A 10,792-nucleotide genomic window follows, 5' to 3' on the forward strand; every position below is an offset into this window, starting at 1 on the left:
ACCATTATCATGTTCTTCAGAAATAAAAACAAACATGGAGGTCATGAACATCAGATTTGTTTCTGGTTGCTTATTTCTTCCTTGTACTGAGATTTCAGGACATTTATCAAACAATGTGTGAATTAAACATTTGGTTGATGGTGGGTTAATTGACAGTGTTTCTGTTTTTTGTTATTTACAACATTTTTAACCAATCAGCAATAGATTATGGTGATCACAACTTGAGCAATTTGTGTACCATCAAGATACCCTATTTTTCTGACTTGGACACCTGATATTGGACAGTGTTCAGGTGGTGCTTCCTGGTGGGAAACTTGTATAACTATGTTCATGACATGGTTAAACTCTTATACTCCACAACTAATTGTTTCCTATAGTGCTCAGGAAGTGGGTGGGAACTTAAATTGCTATGAACGTCGGTCGCCATCTTGGCCGGGATTGATGACATCAGTTTTCATTGAGAAATCACAAACATTACATAATAGTTGTGAGATTTTCTGTGGTAGCTTTTCACACAAGGCCAAAATTGCATCCCATTACATATGGCGGCTTTCCCCAGACATTTTACGTCAGTTTCTAAACCCTATTGCCACGGGAGACATGACAATGCTGTCCTATCAGTCCTCTATTATTTCCCCAGACTATAGAACGAAGGTTATCCTATAACCCTAGTTATATGAATACTGGCTGAGCGTCTCGCTCTGCCATTATGAGATGTCATCTCATGCACCTATTGTGCGCGTGAAAAAATTGCACATGCACGTCACTTGCACGTGACCACACCTACTCCCGTGCATGCCTACAAGACACAGGAAGTGGTCACGTCTACGCCCTTCCAAGTCTGAATTCCATACGTGAAAAACATCCAAGGGAGCTCAGGGCGCTGAAGAGCGAGACGCTCAGCCAGTATTCATATAACTAGGGTTATAGGATAACCTTTGTTATATATTCATACTGGCCAATCGCGTCTCGCTCTGCCATTATGAGATCAAAAGGGGCAGAGCGGACGCGTGGCCACATCAAATGCACCCCCTGAGGGCCCATAAGCCCCTGCCAGGGAGGAGGGGAGTCCCGTCCACCCGCCCGTCATAACGAAGGGGGGGAGGCAGTCAACTACAACCAATGTGTGAAAAAGGGAACCAGTCACCCTAGAACGCACAGTGCAAGCGGGACCACGTGTGACACAGCACTCCGCGGCCCACACCACACACACCTGCTAGCCCACCTAATGGCGGGATGCAGGAGAGGTCCCGGACCTCAGGACTGCCTGGGAGACAGAGCCCCCAGTCATGTCCATGAGGTAAAACCTAACAAAAGGACCCGGAGAGGACCAGGAGGCCGCAGCGCAGATGTCCTCCACCGAGGCCCCCCCAAACAGGGCAGCGGAGGCCGCCACTCCACGAGTGGAGTGTGCCCTGACGCCTGCGGGGGAAACCTGTCCAGCCAAAGTGTAGCAGAGGGCAATGCCCTCGCACAACCAATGTGACAGGCGTTGCTTGGACAGTGCCTCACCCGCGTGAGAGCCACCGTAACAAACAACAGTTGATCGGTAGCCCTGAGATCCTGCGTGCGACTAAGGTAAACCTTAAGCGCAAGGACAGGACACAACAGGTGAAGGCTCACCTCCAACTCACTAGTGTGAGGAGGAGAGTGAAACGCCTGAAGCACAATATCCCTGGAGCAATAAGAGTTCCGGATATTCTTTGGCACGAAGGCCGGATTAGGCCTCAGAGTCGCACTGCTATCGGCCTGAATAGACAGGCACTCTGACCGCACCGAGCACACAGCTCACCCACGCGTTTAGCGGAGGTGATGGCCAAAAGGAACGCAGTCTTAAAGACAGACGATCTAATGGCGCCTGCTCAAGAGGCTCAAACGGGGCCCCCAAGAGCCTTTCCAGGAACAGTTGGAGGTCCTGACTCGGAGACAGAGCACGTTCCACAGGCTTGAGACGCCGTGCGCCAAGCAGGAAACGTCTCACGAGAGGGTGGCTGAACAGTGTTCTGCCCTCAAAGCCCACATGACAAGAAGATATAGCTGCGGCGTATACCTTCACTGTCGAGGCCGACCGCCTATCCAGGATAGACTGGAGGAAGGACAGAACCGAGTCCAGGGGGCATGACACCGGGTCCAGGTCCCCAACCTCACACCACTCTCGAACCATACGCCACTTCCCTGCGTAAACCGCAGTAGTGGACGGAGCACGCGCGTTCTGGATGGTGTTAACCACAGTAGAGTTAAGACGCATCTCCTCCAGATTCACCCTTTCAGCAGCCAAGCCATTAGAGGCTGCCCCAGAAAAGGAAGCAGAAACAGTGTTCCACGTGCCTGAGAGAGGGCCCGCGGTAACCACGGAACAGGCCACGGCGGAGCCACCAAGAGCTGAATCAGGGCCGGGAACCACACAGCTGTGCCCCGGTCCGGCGTGACCAGGATCAAAGTCCTGCGCTCCTGACGTACCCGCTCCAACAGCTGAGCTATCAGGTGTATGGGGGGGAACACGTACAGAATCCCGGGCGGCCACGGACTGAATCGGCCGCCGCCCTGTCTGTAGATATACGACACCGACGTCGTGCTGTCCGTCCTGATCAGACCATGCTCGCCCATCACATGATGGCCGAGCTGTCTGAGGACTAGAAGCACTGCCTTCAATTCCAACACATTGATATGTAGTGCAGACCGGGAAGCATGGTCCTTGCCAGCTGCCCCCTACTGCGTCGGTCCGACACGTCCCCCCCATCCCGTGAGGGAGGAGTCGGTGAAGACCGTGACATGTGACAGCCTGCTGCCCATGGGGACCCCGCTGGTGAGGGCCCCAGGCCCCCCCAGTGGGCGAGGTCCCCCAGTACTGACATGGGAACCTTCAGCTGCTTCCACTTGACTCTCACAGGGTCTATTTTCATATTGAAAAACCCACCTCTGTATCCTCCTCATGAAGAGGAGGCCAAGAGGGACCACAGCTTGAGCAGATGCCATCATAACAAGCAGGCGCATCACGGACAGCGCCGTAACCGTCCTGCCAGGACGGAACCTCCCGAGCGTGCCGAGAATATCCTGTCGCCGCCGCTCTGAGAGGGATGCCCACATAGACCTTGAGCTTAGAATTAAGCCCAAGTACTCCACCTGTTGACTGGGAAGAGGAGTACTCTTCTTCCAGTTCACAGCAAAACCCAGGCTGGTGAGGAATTCCACCACCTGCCTGGTATGAGACCTGGTGATCTCCTTTGACCGGCTGAGGACCAGAACGTCGTCTAGGGTAGAATACAATTTATATCCCCCGACGACGCAGAGGCCCCAGCGCAGTCTCCACGCACTTGGTGAAGATGCGAGGAGCCAGAGAGTAGCCGAACGGCAGCCTCCGGTACTCGTACGCTATGTCCTGAAACAGGAAGCGTAGGTATCTCCTGTGAGGATGGAAGATCGGGATGTGAAAATACGCATCCTTAAGGTCTATGGAGGCAACTGGCGCCGGTTCGCTAAGAATCGTAGACAGGTGGCCCGGTCCCTCCCGCTGTGCATTGCAAACCCTGGTTACGCCAACCGCGCGAGCAAGGTCTCTCGCAGAGTTGGGATATCGCACCCTGACTCTACCAACGAAGCAATCGCACCCAAGGGGGACCCCGACAAAAAGGGGCGGTCTAATACGGGGGGAGCGCTCATCACCCCCGGTGAATGAGGTAGTTCCCCCACTGAGCATCTTCCCGGCTTAGCTTGCTGGGGACAGCCTGCTCTGCGGCTGGACGTGTGTGGTCCCCACGCTGCCCGATAGGGTGAGTATGAGAGAATTGTTGAATATATATAGAACACAAATGTTCTAGAATGTTTGATTATGACATCATACTGTGACATCACAAATGTTCTAGAATGTTTGATTATGACATCATACTGTGACATCACAAATGTTCTAGAATGGTCTATTATTATTATTATTTTTTTATCTCTCTTTCTCCGATTTTTCTGTTTTCTCCCCGTCCCAATTTAGTCGTTGTGCCAATCGCCCCCCCTCCCCTACCTGGTTGTTGTGCGCATGTTCTCCTACTGGTCGGTACAAGGGAACCCTGAAGTATCCGCACGCTTCCTCCGACACGTGCGGCGACAGCCAGTGGCTCTCTTCTCACCTGACAGTGAGGGCTCTCATTGGTGAAGTGTAACGCGTGGGAGGTCACGCTGCCTTCCTCAAGTCCTGCCTCCGCTGAGCAAGTGCCCAGACCTGACCTGTAGGCGTCGCTGTCCACAACGCCAGTTTCCCACCCACGGCTTCCCTCCCCCTAACCCAGCCAAACGAGTTAGTATAGCGATCAGCCCAAGCCAAGGCAATGCTGACTCCGGGAGTCGAGACTGCAGCCTCTTGCATTGGTGACGAGCGCAATCTCCGCTACGCCGCCTGACCGCTATAGAATGTTCTATTATGACATCATACTGTGCCATCACAAATGTTCTAGAATGTTTGTTTATGATGACATCATACTCTGACAAAGGAACATGTTTGAGACATTTGAATAATATAAATAATGTTTGGTAAGGCTGTCCCCGAAGCCTGTTTTTGGGATTCAAACTTCGTCAGGGTTCTTCGAACGGACGTTCGAACCTTCGTTTTTAATTAAAAAAAATGTTATTAAAAAAATTATTCTAATTTTTTTTTATAAATTCTTTTTTCTTTTAAATTTTTTATATCCTCAACCTAAATCCTCAATTTGAATAAAGTGATTAATCTGATTCAATTAGTTTTTTTTCTTTTATTAAATCAACTTTCCAGCCCCCTGTCAACTGTCAAATGATGTCAACTGTCAACCTGAATTAACATTCAGTATTCAATATTGTCTGATTCAATATTAACATTCAGTATTCAAGTAGAACCGCTAGCTAGCCGTTGTGGACACTCACCTTTCCACAGCAAAACGGTAGGCAAGGCACCTTGGTTGAGAAATGCAGGCTTCAATCTATGTTGTTTAGTCTATCTGTTCAGTACTGTTTCAAGATGCACAATGAGACCTTCTTCTTCTTCTTCTTCTTATTTGAATTTCCGGCAGAGTAGACGCATCGTGGCGTATTACTGCCCTCCGCAATTCTTTTTATGGGCTCTTCTTCTTCTCCTTCTTCTCCTTCTTCACCTTCTTTTTCTTCTTCTACTGGACCCCGTCATCAACTACATTGTCCATTGGAGTGCAGCTACTGCTGCTACTTCCTGCCTGAGCCCCCCTCCGCGGGACCCTCCTTGCCCCCTGCTATCTTATCCTGGGCTGCTTTGTCCCTCGCAGCCTTGTCCCTCGCAGCCCCCTCAGCCAATTCACTACACACCTCCTTCCAGTCCAGACCTTCCAATCCCAGATGTTGAACCGCTATCCTAACAATCATCTTCACCATCTCTGTTCTACCCTTAGCCTCTGCCATACCAGTAACTACCCCTGCCACGAAGGCCACAATACCTAATTTATCCTCCCTTCCCCTCTCTACCTGCTCTACCCTCACTGCCAAATGCCCTCCTTCAACCCCCTGCACCCTTTCTTGGATACCCTGTCCTGCCCTGCTAACCGCCCCAGCATACGTCAATTTACCCTCCCTTCTCTCTCTCCGATCCGCGACCTCCTTCATCATCACCTCGCACCCCCTAAACGCTACACTATGCTCCCCACCACAACTACAGCACTTCGGCTTCACTCCCTCTCCACAATTCCCATACTCATGTTCCCCGCCACACCTAGCGCACCTCAGCCCCTTCCTACACGTGGTAGCTATATGGCCAAACTCCTGGCACCTATAGCACCTAAGAGGATTATGAACAAATTCCCTAACCCTATACATCCTACGCCCTACAAACACCTCCCTAGGAACAACCCCCTCAAATGTAATCACTACCGTCCCCGTCACTGCCCTCTCTGCTCCCCTCTTCATCCTTTCTGCACTCTTAACTATGCCATTACGCCCGTTCTCCATTAGCTCTCCCACCAGCTGCTCTACTGTAACCTCGACCGGTACCCCAGCTATCACCCCCTTACATCCCCCCCCCCCTCTTCTCCCCTACCCTCGCCACCTTACTTATACCCACCCCCCCAATGCTCCGCATCTTCCTAGCCACCTCCACCTGCCCCTCACTACCACACCCTACGGCCAGATTCCCATCCCACAAAACTCTCGCGTACTTTACCTCCCCTAATTGCTCGGCAATGAGTTTGGGCCACTCGAGCCTACCTACTTTCCTCTCACCCCTCTCCCCCTCAAGCCTGACCACTATATGGATCACTTCCGCTTTTGCCACATCTTTTCCAGCACCCTCGTCTCCCGGCCCACTTGAGCTATCGTCCCCCACTTTCTTCCTCTTCCCCCCTTCTCCCCCACTCTCCTCCCCCCTACTCTCACCCGACCCCTTACCCTTGCCCTGGCTATCCCCATCACTGTCGTCCCTCTCCGTCTGCTTCTTCCTCTTCTTCCCCACCGTTTCCCACACCTCCTTCTCCATCTCCATTCCGTCATCGCTATCTTCCTCGCCCTTCTCACACCATTTACTTCCATCACACCATTTACTTCCATCACCATCCTCCCAATACCCTGGACAGCCGCTCACAGGCCGGGGCCACCAATCGCGAGGTCTTCCCTGTTTCCGATCCTCCATATCTACTCCGTTCGCCTCCCACCACCGACTACTACCCCTGCACATGTCTTCGTTGCACCGTTCCGGCGGACGCAGACGCCGCCACTCTGCGCACCTCTCAAAATCCATATAGAACACAAATGTTCTAGAATGTTTGATTATGACATCATACTGTGACATCACAAATGTTCTAGAATGTTTGATTATGACATCATACTGTGACATCACAACGGAACATTTGAATAATAATGTTTGGTAAGGCTGTCCCCGAAGCCTGTTTTTGGGATTCAAACTTCGTCCGGGTTCTTCGAATGGACGTTCGAACCTTCGTTTTTAATTAAAAAAGTAAAATAATAAAATAATCTTCCGGTTTAACGTTAGAATGGAGTAAGTCGCATGTGACACAGCTGCTCACCCGTTTTTTTTTTTTCGTTTTAAAAACATATTTATAAACCATCAATGCGTTTAAAACTTGACGCATATATCAACTGAGATTATCAACTAACTATATTGACCAAAAGAATCGAGATGTCACCAAAGAGAGATAAAACGAGTGCAAAACCAGTCGCAGAGGACTCGCCTATGGAAGCAGGATACGTGCGACAAATAGCAGAGAATATAGACGTGATAGCGACCGCCTCAAGTTCAACCCCTACAAATACCTCCGCAGACACCGAATATATCATCCGGGAAATGAAAAATGAAATGAAAAAAATGGAGAAGACAATGGAGACAATGGAGAAGACAATAACCCAAAATGTAGATGCTATCAAAGAATCTATCGAATGCAAAATAGAAGCGCTAAGAGTGGATGCCGAGGCACATATTAAGCGCACCGTGGCACTGGAAAAAGGCCTGGAGGAACACCAACAGTTTCGTTCGGTTCTACAAAGACGTAGCTGATATCAACGTTAATCTAGCGGCTGAGATGAAGGGACACTACAAGGAACTCAAGCCGGAGCTCAACGATATAACGGTTGAGCTTAAGCGAATCAATGAAGAACAGAAAGCCAAAATATTCTAGATGGAATATCAAAGTCGCAAGCTGAATATTCGTAGTCGGTCTGGATGAGTCGGTGAGCTGCACAAACCCTGAAGAGTTTGCGACAGAATTACAGAAAATCCTGGGACCAACGGTCCTTCCTAAAGTACCCGAGGTGGAGCAGTGCTACAGATTGGGGACCCGATCCAGTGACAATAACGTTAGACCCAGAGTGATATTGGTTATCCTGCGCCAAGTCAGAATAAAAGAAATTATTATTCGTGAAACTCGCAGGATGAAAGGCAATCTGAAATACAAGGATATATCAATACACTGTTTTGAAGATTATTGTCGGGAGGTGGTGGTCCTACGAACCAAGTTCAAGACGGTGATGTCTAAATTCTATCTGGAGAAATAGACCCCTATTAATATACCCTGCAATACTTCGCATCGTCGATAAACAAGGAGCAAGGGTTTTCCTCAACTCGCCTGAAGATGCAGCCAAATACATGGCAGCACAAAACGCAGGATAGTGTATAAATGGCCTTTTAATCTCTGTTATGCATGGACACCATATAGTACACTTTAATGAACCGATGATTTGGGACAGAGAGACCTACGAGCTCAGAGTTATTGAATGTTTTCCCCGTTGGGCTTCTATTATTGCGGACATATTGGATTCAAAATTGGAACGATATAGAGAAGATGAACATGGCGTTGAAGTGATCCTTAGTATGGAATTCTAACAACATTCCAGAACATACTGGAACATTCGAACACTGTAAAAACGACATATTGGAATAATCTAGAACATCTAAAACATTCTTTGATACAGGGAACATTCTGGAATAACAGCAATACGTGGCCAGACATACTACCAGAAGCCCTTCGGGGGAATAACCAACAGCATCTAGCTGCAGAACCACACAGAACCATCACAGCAGCGGCCAGCCGGAATAACATTCCTCACAACGGATCATCGCCCACCCCTGGCCAGGGGAAATGCTGCGTATACGTATTTAAAAACTGCTTTTTATTAATTGGAAATATTTCCACTACTTCTCCAATTTATACTTTAGATGTTTAAGCATAGCAAAGCTCTTTTAAGATCTAAGTTAATGTTCTCTTCCTTTTTTCTTGTTTTTTTTCTTATCTTTTCTCTGATTTATTGAGGTTCTCTTTTCAGTTCAATACCTCCATATTATTCCTGGGTTATTATAAATTACACAAGTTCATATAAAATGTAAGTGATTATGGCATGATAATTGAAGCTTATTTTTGGTCTTTATTTTTATTTGTATCTTATTTTAATTTTAATTTAACGGGAAAGTGGCCAAGCCACAGTTGACATTCTACTTATGGTAGAATTTAGAATGTTAGATCCTATGGTATACATAGGAATGTTAAGGATAATTGGATCATTCTGGGATATCCGGTGGTTTAAGGGAGGGAGTCATACGCGAAGGTTGTGTTCATGGAACACAATCCTGTACGACTCTCGGTGGGAGGGGAGGGAAGGGGATTTTTATTTGTATATATGTATGTTTTTAAGCTCGGCTCTCAACGGGACCTCACTAGTTGGATGTATATCTATTGTTGCCTCGCACTCCAGAAGCATTACCAAAAACTACACTACAACATGTATAGATTATGGCTAGTTTGAATATAATGATCTGGAACACTGGGGGAATAAATAACCAACTCAAACGAAAAAGCGTGCTCACACTGATGAAAAAGAACAGGTGGATGTTGCTCTGCTAAGCGAAACGCACATTCTAGAGAAAGACATAGATAAGTTAGCGGACAACACATATCATAATATTAGTCACTCTTCTATTGGTACGAGAACTCGGGGTGTAGCCATAGTCGTTAAACGTAAGTTGAATATTGAATTAAAGGGAGTATGTAGATGGTCGGATAACTATAGCTAAGATTGTACACAAGAACAGGAAAATAGCGTTGGTAGCGGTATACGCCCCAAATTTGTACGAAGTGGGTTTCTTCACTACACTAACCAATGCAATGTTAGACCTTCCCGATTACTCTTTTATAATAGGTGCAGATTTTAATGCCATTTGGAATCCAAGGATGGACAAATCTTACCTCGCCTTTTCCAGCGAACAAAAGAATTCATCTAATGCATTAAAGGATTGGTCGAAGATTACAGGTGTAAATGACTTATGGCGATCACTTAATCCCACGACCCGAAAGTACTCTTGTCGATCTGCGAGACATAACACATTATCCAGAATAGATTATGTCTTTGCATCCCCGAGACTATTTGATAATTATGAAGTGGAAATGATACCCAATGCACTATCAGATCACTGTTACTTACTCCTAAAAGGAACATTTGGTATACTATCTTCCCGAGCCCCAAGATGGCGATTTAACTCGATGCTGCTTAATAACAAGGAATTCATTACACAACTCAAAGAAGCTCTTATAGTATTCCTACGGGAGAATGCAAACTCGGTGCAAGACCCCAAAATAATATGGATGTCGGTAAAGGGAATGATCAAAGATTTCACTGATAGCTTTTCCTCCAAAATGCGCAAGAATCGATGCACAAAACTGGCTGAGCTGGAAACGCTTTACTCAACGTTATTTAATTCTTTAAAATACAACAACTCAACTCAATCGGAAATACAAATACGTAGCACAAGACAACAGCAGTACTCACAAGGTTCTAAACCTAGTCACCTATTAGCCATGCAATTAAGAATTAATGCAAAATTTGCAGATATAACTACCATTAGAGCACAACAAGTACTTGAAACAGACCCTGAAAAAATAAACGATACATTCAAAGAATTCTACTCCGACTTATATAAATCAGAAACGACCTTCGATCAAAACAAAATGGACACATATCTTAATCAAATTATTCTCCCTAAACTTTCAGAGGATGACGCTAAACAGTTAGAAACACCGATCACACTAGATCAGGGAGGGGCAACTGGCGGCCCGCGGGCCGCATGCGGCCCTCACCGACGTTCCATGCGGCCCCAAGGCCAATATAAAAAAAAATATATATATATAATATTTTTTAATTTTTTTTTTTTATTTAATTTTTTTTATTATTGTATTCGACTAAGAAGAGTTGGCAGTCAACTATGGCTCCTTTCGATCGATTAGTCGACTATTTGACTAATAGGGGTCAGCCCTAGTGTGCACATATTCAACGCTGTTGAAAGTGCCGTGCAGCAATATGGGGGTTT

This window comes from Notolepis coatsorum, assembly GCF_963971535.1.
Source record: "Notolepis coatsorum genome assembly, chromosome: 6".
Lineage (NCBI taxonomy): Eukaryota > Metazoa > Chordata > Actinopteri > Aulopiformes > Paralepididae > Notolepis > Notolepis coatsorum.